Source organism: Leptodactylus fuscus, unplaced genomic scaffold (assembly GCF_031893055.1).
Source record: "Leptodactylus fuscus isolate aLepFus1 unplaced genomic scaffold, aLepFus1.hap2 HAP2_SCAFFOLD_99, whole genome shotgun sequence".
In the NCBI taxonomy this organism is placed as follows: Eukaryota; Metazoa; Chordata; class Amphibia; order Anura; family Leptodactylidae; genus Leptodactylus; species Leptodactylus fuscus.
The window spans coordinates 180,001-187,500 of NW_027441045.1; the positions used below are offsets into that span (position 1 = coordinate 180,001).

Consider the following 7,500-nt stretch of genomic DNA (forward strand, 5'->3'; position numbering starts at 1 on the left):
ACTTACTCCTCTTCTACTTTGCAGCCTGGCTGCTGGCAGCTCTTTGCACTACTTCACGCTAGACCTTTTTCTTCACTTTTTGCCTTCTCTTAAGGGAACTTCATACTCCAACAGGAGCAGTGCAAGAGCTGGGGGCGGCCCTTATACCCACAGGTGTTGTTCAGCAACCAGTCACAGGCCGCAGCCGCCCTCTTTCAAAAGGGCTGGGCGCAAGGTCTGCGCAGGGCTAAGAAACCATCCCGGGGGTGAAAGAAAGAGCAAGCTGGACCAGAGCCCATTGTCCAGGAGTCGGCTAAGGAAGAAGTTGAGATGGTTGCCCGTGCCTGGAAGCGAAGCTGCTTTTCAGTCAGCTTCTCTTTTCTTAGGGCGCGTTGTCTGCAAAGATGTTCAGCCTGTGTTGCCCTGTAAATTGGTCTGCAGGTTACTAGCTATGGCTTCCAGCCCGGCGGGAGGCCCAGATACTATGGAAATGAAGCCTGCTATTATTAAAAGTAAAAAGCCACAACGCTGGTGGCCACCACGCCCGCTGCGGCTGCTAAGAGTGATAGCGGTAAGACTGAGAATACTAGGATTTTGCAAGGCCTAAAGAGTGCAAGAGAGAAAGCGAATGTAAAAGAAGCAAGTGTGCAGTGTAAAAAGTGAATGTAAAAATGGCATAGAGGAGAGTGACCCCTGCTGGTGGAAGTGAGGAAAAGCAAAAGCCTACAGCACCTGGTATTCCCAGGCGGTCTCCCATCCAAGTACTAACCAGGCCCGACCCTGCTTAGCTTCCGAGATCAGACGAGATCGGGCGTGTTCAGGGTGGTGTGGCCGTAGGCAGAGACAGGCTTCTCACTTACTCCTCTTCTACTTTGCAGCCTGGCTGCTGGCAGCCCTTTGCACTACTTCACGCTAGACCTTTTTCTTCACTTTTTGCCTTCTCTTAAGGGAACTTCATACTCCAACAGGAGCAGTGCAAGAGCTGGGGGCGGCCCTTATACCCACAGGTGTTGTTCAGCAACCAGTCACAGGCCGCAGCCGCCCTCTTTCAAAAGGGCTGGGCGCAAGGTCTGCGCAGGGCTAAGAAACCATCCCGGGGGTGAAAGAAAGAGCAAGCTGGACCAGAGCCCATTGTCCAGGAGTCGGCTAAGGAAGAAGTTGAGATGGTTGCCCGTGCCTGGAAGCGAAGCTGCTTTTCAGTCAGCTTCTCTTTTATTAGGGCGCGTTGTCTGCAAAGATGTTCAGCCTGTGTTGCCCTGTAAATTGGTCTGCAGGTTACTAGCTATGGCTTCCAGCCCGGCGGGAGGCCCAGATACTATGGAAATGAAGCCTGCTATTATTAAAAGTAAAAAGCCACAACGCTGGTGGCCACCACGCCCGCTGCGGCTGCTAAGAGTGATAGCGGTAAGACTGAGAATACTAGGATTTTGCAAGGCCTAAAGAGTGCAAGAGAGAAAGCGAATGTAAAAGAAGCAAGTGTGCAGTGTAAAAAGTGAATGTAAAAATGGCATAGAGGAGAGTGACCCCTGCTGGTGGAAGTGAGGAAAAGCAAAAGCCTACAGCACCTGGTATTCCCAGGCGGTCTCCCATCCAAGTACTAACCAGGCCCGACCCTGCTTAGCTTCCGAGATCAGACGAGATCGGGCGTGTTCAGGGTGGTGTGGCCGTAGGCAGAGACAGGCTTCTCACTTACTCCTCTTCTACTTTGCAGCCTGGCTGCTGGCAGCCCTTTGCACTACTAAACGCTAGACCTTTTTCTTCAATTTTTGCCTTCTCTTAAGGGAACTTCATACTCCAACAGGAGCAGTGCAAGAGCTGGGGGCGGCCCTTATACCCACAGGTGTTGTTCAGCAACCAGTCACAGGCCGCAGCCGCCCTCTTTCAAAAGGGCTGGGCGCAAGGTCTGCGCAGGGCTAAGAAACCATCCCGGGGGTGAAAGAAAGAGCAAGCTGGACCAGAGCCCATTGTCCAGGAGTCGGCTAAGGAAGAAGTTGAGATGGTTGCCCGTGCCTGGAAGCGAAGCTGCTTTTCAGTCAGCTTCTCTTTTCTTAGGGCACGTTGTCTGCAAAGATGTTCAGCCTGTGTTGCCCTGTAAATTGGTCTGCAGGTTACTAGCTATGGCTTCCAGCCCGGCGGGAGGCCCAGATACTATGGAAATGAAGCCTGCTATTATTAAAAGTAAAAAGCCACAACGCTGGTGGCCACCACGCCCGCTGCGGCTGCTAAGAGTGATAGCGGTAAGACTGAGAATACTAGGATTTTGCAAGGCCTAAAGAGTGCAAGAGAGAAAGCGAATGTAAAAGAAGCAAGTGTGCAGTGTAAAAAGTGAATGTAAAAATGGCATAGAGGAGAGTGACCCCTGCTGGTGGAAGTGAGGAAAAGCAAAAGCCTACAGCACCTGGTATTCCCAGGCGGTCTCCCATCCAAGTACTAACCAGGCCCGACCCTGCTTAGCTTCCGAGATCAGACGAGATCGGGCGTGTTCAGGGTGGTGTGGCCGTAGGCAGAGACAGGCTTCTCAATTACTCCTCTTCTACTTTGCAGCCTGGCTGCTGGCAGCCCTTTGCACTACTTCACGCTAGACCTTTTTCTTCACTTTTTGCCTTCTCTTAAGGGAACTTCATACTCCAACAGGAGCAGTGCAAGAGCTGGGGGCGGCCCTTATACCCACAGGTGTTGTTCAGCAACCAGTCACAGGCCGCAGCCGCCCTCTTTCAAAAGGGCTGGGCGCAAGGTCTGCGCAGGGCTAAGAAACCATCCCGGGGGTGAAAGAAAGAGCAAGCTGGACCAGAGCCCATTGTCCAGGAGTCGGCTAAGGAAGAAGTTGAGATGGTTGCCCGTTCCTGGAAGCGAAGCTGCTTTTCAGTCAGCTTCTCTTTTATTAGGGCGCGTTGTCTGCAAAGATGTTCAGCCTGTGTTGCCCTGTAAATTGGTCTGCAGGTTACTAGCTATGGCTTCCAGCCCGGCGGGAGGCCCAGATACTATGGAAATGAAGCCTGCTATTATTAAAAGTAAAAAGCCACAACGCTGGTGGCCACCACGCCCGCTGCGGCTGCTAAGAGTGATAGCGGTAAGACTGAGAATACTAGGATTTTGCAAGGCCTAAAGAGTGCAAGAGAGAAAGCAAATGTAAAAGAAGCAAGTGTGCAGTGTAAAAAGTGAATGTAAAAATGGCATAGAGGAGAGTGACCCCTGCTGGTGGAAGTGAGGAAAAGCAAAAGCCTACAGCACCTGGTATTCCCAGGCGGTCTCCCATCCAAGTACTAACCAGGCCCGACCCTGCTTAGCTTCCGAGATCGGGCGTGTTCAGGGTGGTGTGGCCGTAGGCAGAGACAGGCTTCTCACTTACTCCTCTTCTACTTTGCAGCCTGGCTGCTGGCAGCCCTTTGCACTACTTCACGCTAGACCTTTTTCTTCACTTTTTGCCTTCTCTTAAGGGAACTTCATACTCCAACAGGAGCAGTGCAAGAGCTGGGGGCGGCCCTTATACCCACAGGTGTTGTTCAGCAACCAGTCACAGGCCGCAGCCGCCCTCTTTCAAAAGGGCTGGGCGCAAGGTCTGCGCAGGGCTAAGAAACCATCCCGGGGGTGAAAGAAAGAGCAAGCTGGACCAGAGCCCATTGTCCAGGAGTCGGCTAAGGAAGAAGTTGAGATGGTTGCCCGTGCCTGGAAGCGAAGCTGCTTTTCAGTCAGCTTCTCTTTTCTTAGGGCGCGTTGTCTGCAAAGATGTTCAGCCTGTGTTGCCCTGTAAATTGGTCTGCAGGTTACTAGCTATGGCTTCCAGCCCGGCGGGAGGCCCAGATACTATGGAAATGAAGCCTGCTATTATTAAAAGTAAAAAGCCACAACGCTGGTGGCCACCACGCCCGCTGCGGCTGCTAAGAGTGATAGCGGTAAGACTGAGAATACTAGGATTTTGCAAGGCCTAAAGAGTGCAAGAGAGAAAGCGAATGTAAAAGAAGCAAGTGTGCAGTGTAAAAAGTGAATGTAAAAATGGCATAGAGGAGAGTGACCCCTGCTGGTGGAAGTGAGGAAAAGCAAAAGCCTACAGCACCTGGTATTCCCAGGCGGTCTCCCATCCAAGTACTAACCAGGCCCGACCCTGCTTAGCTTCCGAGATCAGACGTGTTCAGGGTGGTGTGGCCGTAGGCGGAGACAAACTTCTCACTTACTCCTCTTCTACTTTGCAGCCTGGCTGCTGGCAGCTCTTTGCACTACTTCACGCTAGACCTTTTTCTTCACTTTTTGCCTTCTCTTAAGGGAACTTCATACTCCAACAGGAGCAGTGCAAGAGCTGGGGGCGGCCCTTATACCCACAGGTGTTGTTCAGCAACCAGTCACAGGCCGCAGCCGCCCTCTTTCAAAAGGGCTGGGCGCAAGGTCTGCGCAGGGCTAAGAAACCATCCCGGGGGTGAAAGAAAGAGCAAGCTGGACCAGAGCCCATTGTCCAGGAGTCGGCTAAGGAAGAAGTTGAGATGGTTGCCCGTGCCTGGAAGCGAAGCTGCTTTTCAGTCAGCTTCTCTTTTCTTAGGGCACGTTGTCTGCAAAGATGTTCAGCCTGTGTTGCCCTGTAAATTGGTCTGCAGGTTACTAGCTATGGCTTCCAGCCCGGCGGGAGGCCCAGATACTATGGAAATGAAGCCTGCTATTATTAAAAGAAAAAAGCCACAACGCTGGTGGCCACCACGCCCGCTGCGGCTGCGGCTGCTAAGAGTGATAGCGGTAAGACTGAGAATACTAGGATTTTGCAAGGCCTAAAGAGTGCAAGAGAGAAAGTGAATGTAAAAGAAGCAAGTGTGCAGTGTAAAAAGTGAATGTAAAAATGGCATAGAGGAGAGTGACCCCTGCTGGTGGAAGTGAGGAAAAGCAAAAGCCTACAGCACCTGGTATTCCCAGGCGGTCTCCCATCCAAGTACTAACCAGGCCCGACCCTGCTTAGCTTCCGAGATCAGACGAGATCGGGCGTGTTCAGGGTGGTGTGGCCGTAGGCAGAGACAGGCTTCTCACTTACTCCTCTTCTACTTTGCAGCCTGGCTGCTGGCAGCTCTTTGCACTACTTCACGCTAGACCTTTTTCTTCACTTTTTGCCTTCTCTTTAGGGAACTTCATACTCCAACAGGAGCAGTGCAAGAGCTGGGGGCGGCCCTTATACCCACAGGTGTTGTTCAGCAACCAGTCTCAGGCCGCAGCCGCCCTCTTTCAAAAGGGCTGGGCGCAAGGTCTGCGCAGGGCTAAGAAACCATCCCGGGGGTGAAAGAAAGAGCAAGCTGGACCAGAGCCCATTGTCCAGGAGTCGGCTAAGGAAGAAGTTGAGATGGTTGCCCGTTCCTGGAAGCGAAGCTGCTTTTCAGTCAGCTTCTCTTTTCTTAGGGCACGTTGTCTGCAAAGATGTTCAGCCTGTGTTGCCCTGTAAATTGGTCTGCAGGTTACTAGCTATGGCTTCCAGCCCGGCGGGAGGCCCAGATACTATGGAAATGAAGCCTGCTATTATTAAAAGTAAAAAGCCACAACGCTGGTGGCCACCACGCCCGCTGCGGCTGCTAAGAGTGATAGCGGTAAGACTGAGAATACTAGGATTTTGCAAGGCCTAAAGAGTGCAAGAGAGAAAGCGAATGTAAAAGAAGCAAGTGTGCAGTGTAAAAAGTGAATGTAAAAATGGCATAGAGGAGAGTGACCCCTGCTGGTGGAAGTGAGGAAAAGCAAAAGCCTACCGCACCTGGTATTCCCAGGCGGTCTCCCATCCAAGTACTAACCAGGCCTGACCCTGCTTAGCTTCCGAGATCAGACGAGATTGGGCGTGTTCAGGGTGGTGTGGCCGTAGGCAGAGACAGGCTTCTCACTTACTCCTCTTCTACTTTGCAGCCTGGCTGCTGGCAGCCCTTTGCACTACTTCACGCTAGACCTTTTTCTTCACTTTTTGCCTTCTCTTAAGGGAACTTCATACTCCAACAGGAGCAGTGCAAGAGCTGGGGGCGGCCCTTATACCCACAGGTGTTGTTCAGCAACCAGTCACAGGCCGCAGCCGCCCTCTTTCAAAAGGGCTGGGCGCAAGGTCTGCGCAGGGCTAAGAAACCATCCCGGGGGTGAAAGAAAGAGCAAGCTGGACCAGAGCCCATTGTCCAGGAGTCGGCTAAGGAAGAAGTTGAGATGGTTGCCCGTGCCTGGAAGCGAAGCTGCTTTTCAGTCAGCTTCTCTTTTCTTAGGGCACGTTGTCTGCAAAGATGTTCAGCCTGTGTTGCCCTGTAAATTGGTCTGCAGGTTACTAGCTATGGCTTCCAGCCCGGCGGGAGGCCCAGATACTATGGAAATGAAGCCTGCTATTATTAAAAGTAAAAAGCCACAACGCTGGTGGCCACCACGCCCGCTGCGGCTGCTAAGAGTGATAGCGGTAAGACTGAGAATACTAGGATTTTGCAAGGCCTAAAGAGTGCAAGAGAGAAAGCGAATGTAAAAGAAGCAAGTGTGCAGTGTAAAAAGTGAATGTAAAAATGGCATAGAGGAGAGTGACCCCTGCTGGTGGAAGTGAGGAAAAGCAAAAGCCTACAGCACCTGGTATTCCCAGGCGGTCTCCCATCCAAGTACTAACCAGGCCCGACCCTGCTTAGCTTCCGAGATCAGACGAGATCGGGCGTGTTCAGGGTGGTGTGGCCGTAGGCAGAGACAGGCTTCTCACTTACTCCTCTTCTACTTTGCAGCCTGGCTGCTGGCAGCCCTTTGCACTACTTCACGCTAGACCTTTTTCTTCACTTTTTGCCTTCTCTTAAGGGAACTTCATACTCCAACAGGAGCAGTGCAAGAGCTGGGGGCGGCCCTTATACCCACAGGTGTTGTTCAGCAACCAGTCACAGGCCGCAGCCGCCCTCTTTCAAAAGGGCTGGGCGCAAGGTCTGCGCAGGGCTAAGAAACCATCCCGGGGGTGAAAGAAAGAGCAAGCTGGACCAGAGCCCATTGTCCAGGAGTCGGCTAAGGAAGAAGTTGAGATGGTTGCCCGTGCCTGGAAGCGAAGCTGCTTTTCAGTCAGCTTCTCTTTTCTTAGGGCACGTTGTCTGCAAAGATGTTCAGCCTGTGTTGCCCTGTAAATTGGTCTGCAGGTTACTAGCTATGGCTTCCAGCCCGGCGGGAGGCCCAGATACTATGGAAATGAAGCCTGCTATTATTAAAAGTAAAAAGCCACAACGCTGGTGGCCACCACGCCCGCTGCGGCTGCTAAGAGTGATAGCGGTAAGACTGAGAATACTAGGATTTTGCAAGGCCTAAAGAGTGCAAGAGAGAAAGCGAATGTAAAAGAAGCAAGTGTGCAGTGTAAAAAGTGAATGTAAAAATGGCATAGAGGAGAGTGACCCCTGCTGGTGGAAGTGAGGAAAAGCAAAAGCCTACAGCACCTGGTATTCCCAGGCGGTCTCCCATCCAAGTACTAACCAGGCCCGACCCTGCTTAGCTTCCGAGATCAGACGAGATCGGGCGTGTTCAGGGTGGTGTGGCCGTAGGCAGAGACAGGCCTCTCACTTACTCCTCTTCTAC

General features: G+C 52.2%; 7 non-coding genes and 2 pseudogenes across 7 annotated transcripts; all 9 read right to left on the minus strand.

Moving 5' to 3' along the window:
* Positions 1-699: 699 nt before the first annotated feature.
* Positions 700-818, minus strand: LOC142189092 (5S ribosomal RNA). Its single transcript, XR_012713287.1, has one exon. It is a non-coding gene; the product is annotated as a 5S ribosomal RNA (ribosomal RNA).
* Positions 819-1,532: 714 nt separating this feature from the next.
* Positions 1,533-1,651, minus strand: LOC142189093 (5S ribosomal RNA). Its single transcript, XR_012713288.1, has one exon. It is a non-coding gene; the product is annotated as a 5S ribosomal RNA (ribosomal RNA).
* A 714-nt stretch (positions 1,652-2,365) lies between these two features.
* Positions 2,366-2,484, minus strand: LOC142189095 (5S ribosomal RNA). The gene has a single exon (XR_012713290.1). It is a non-coding gene; the product is annotated as a 5S ribosomal RNA (ribosomal RNA).
* Positions 2,485-3,198: 714 nt separating this feature from the next.
* LOC142189414 (5S ribosomal RNA) lies at positions 3,199-3,307 on the minus strand (annotated as a pseudogene).
* Positions 3,308-4,021: 714 nt separating this feature from the next.
* On the minus strand, positions 4,022-4,130 carry LOC142189467 (5S ribosomal RNA; annotated as a pseudogene).
* A 720-nt stretch (positions 4,131-4,850) lies between these two features.
* Positions 4,851-4,969, minus strand: LOC142189096 (5S ribosomal RNA). The gene has a single exon (XR_012713291.1). It is a non-coding gene; the product is annotated as a 5S ribosomal RNA (ribosomal RNA).
* Positions 4,970-5,683: 714 nt separating this feature from the next.
* LOC142189405 (5S ribosomal RNA) lies at positions 5,684-5,802 on the minus strand. Its single transcript, XR_012713580.1, has one exon. It is a non-coding gene; the product is annotated as a 5S ribosomal RNA (ribosomal RNA).
* Positions 5,803-6,516: 714 nt separating this feature from the next.
* Positions 6,517-6,635, minus strand: LOC142189097 (5S ribosomal RNA). Its single transcript, XR_012713292.1, has one exon. It is a non-coding gene; the product is annotated as a 5S ribosomal RNA (ribosomal RNA).
* A 714-nt stretch (positions 6,636-7,349) lies between these two features.
* LOC142189098 (5S ribosomal RNA) lies at positions 7,350-7,468 on the minus strand. The gene has a single exon (XR_012713293.1). It is a non-coding gene; the product is annotated as a 5S ribosomal RNA (ribosomal RNA).
* Between the last annotated feature and the right edge of the window lie 32 nt (positions 7,469-7,500).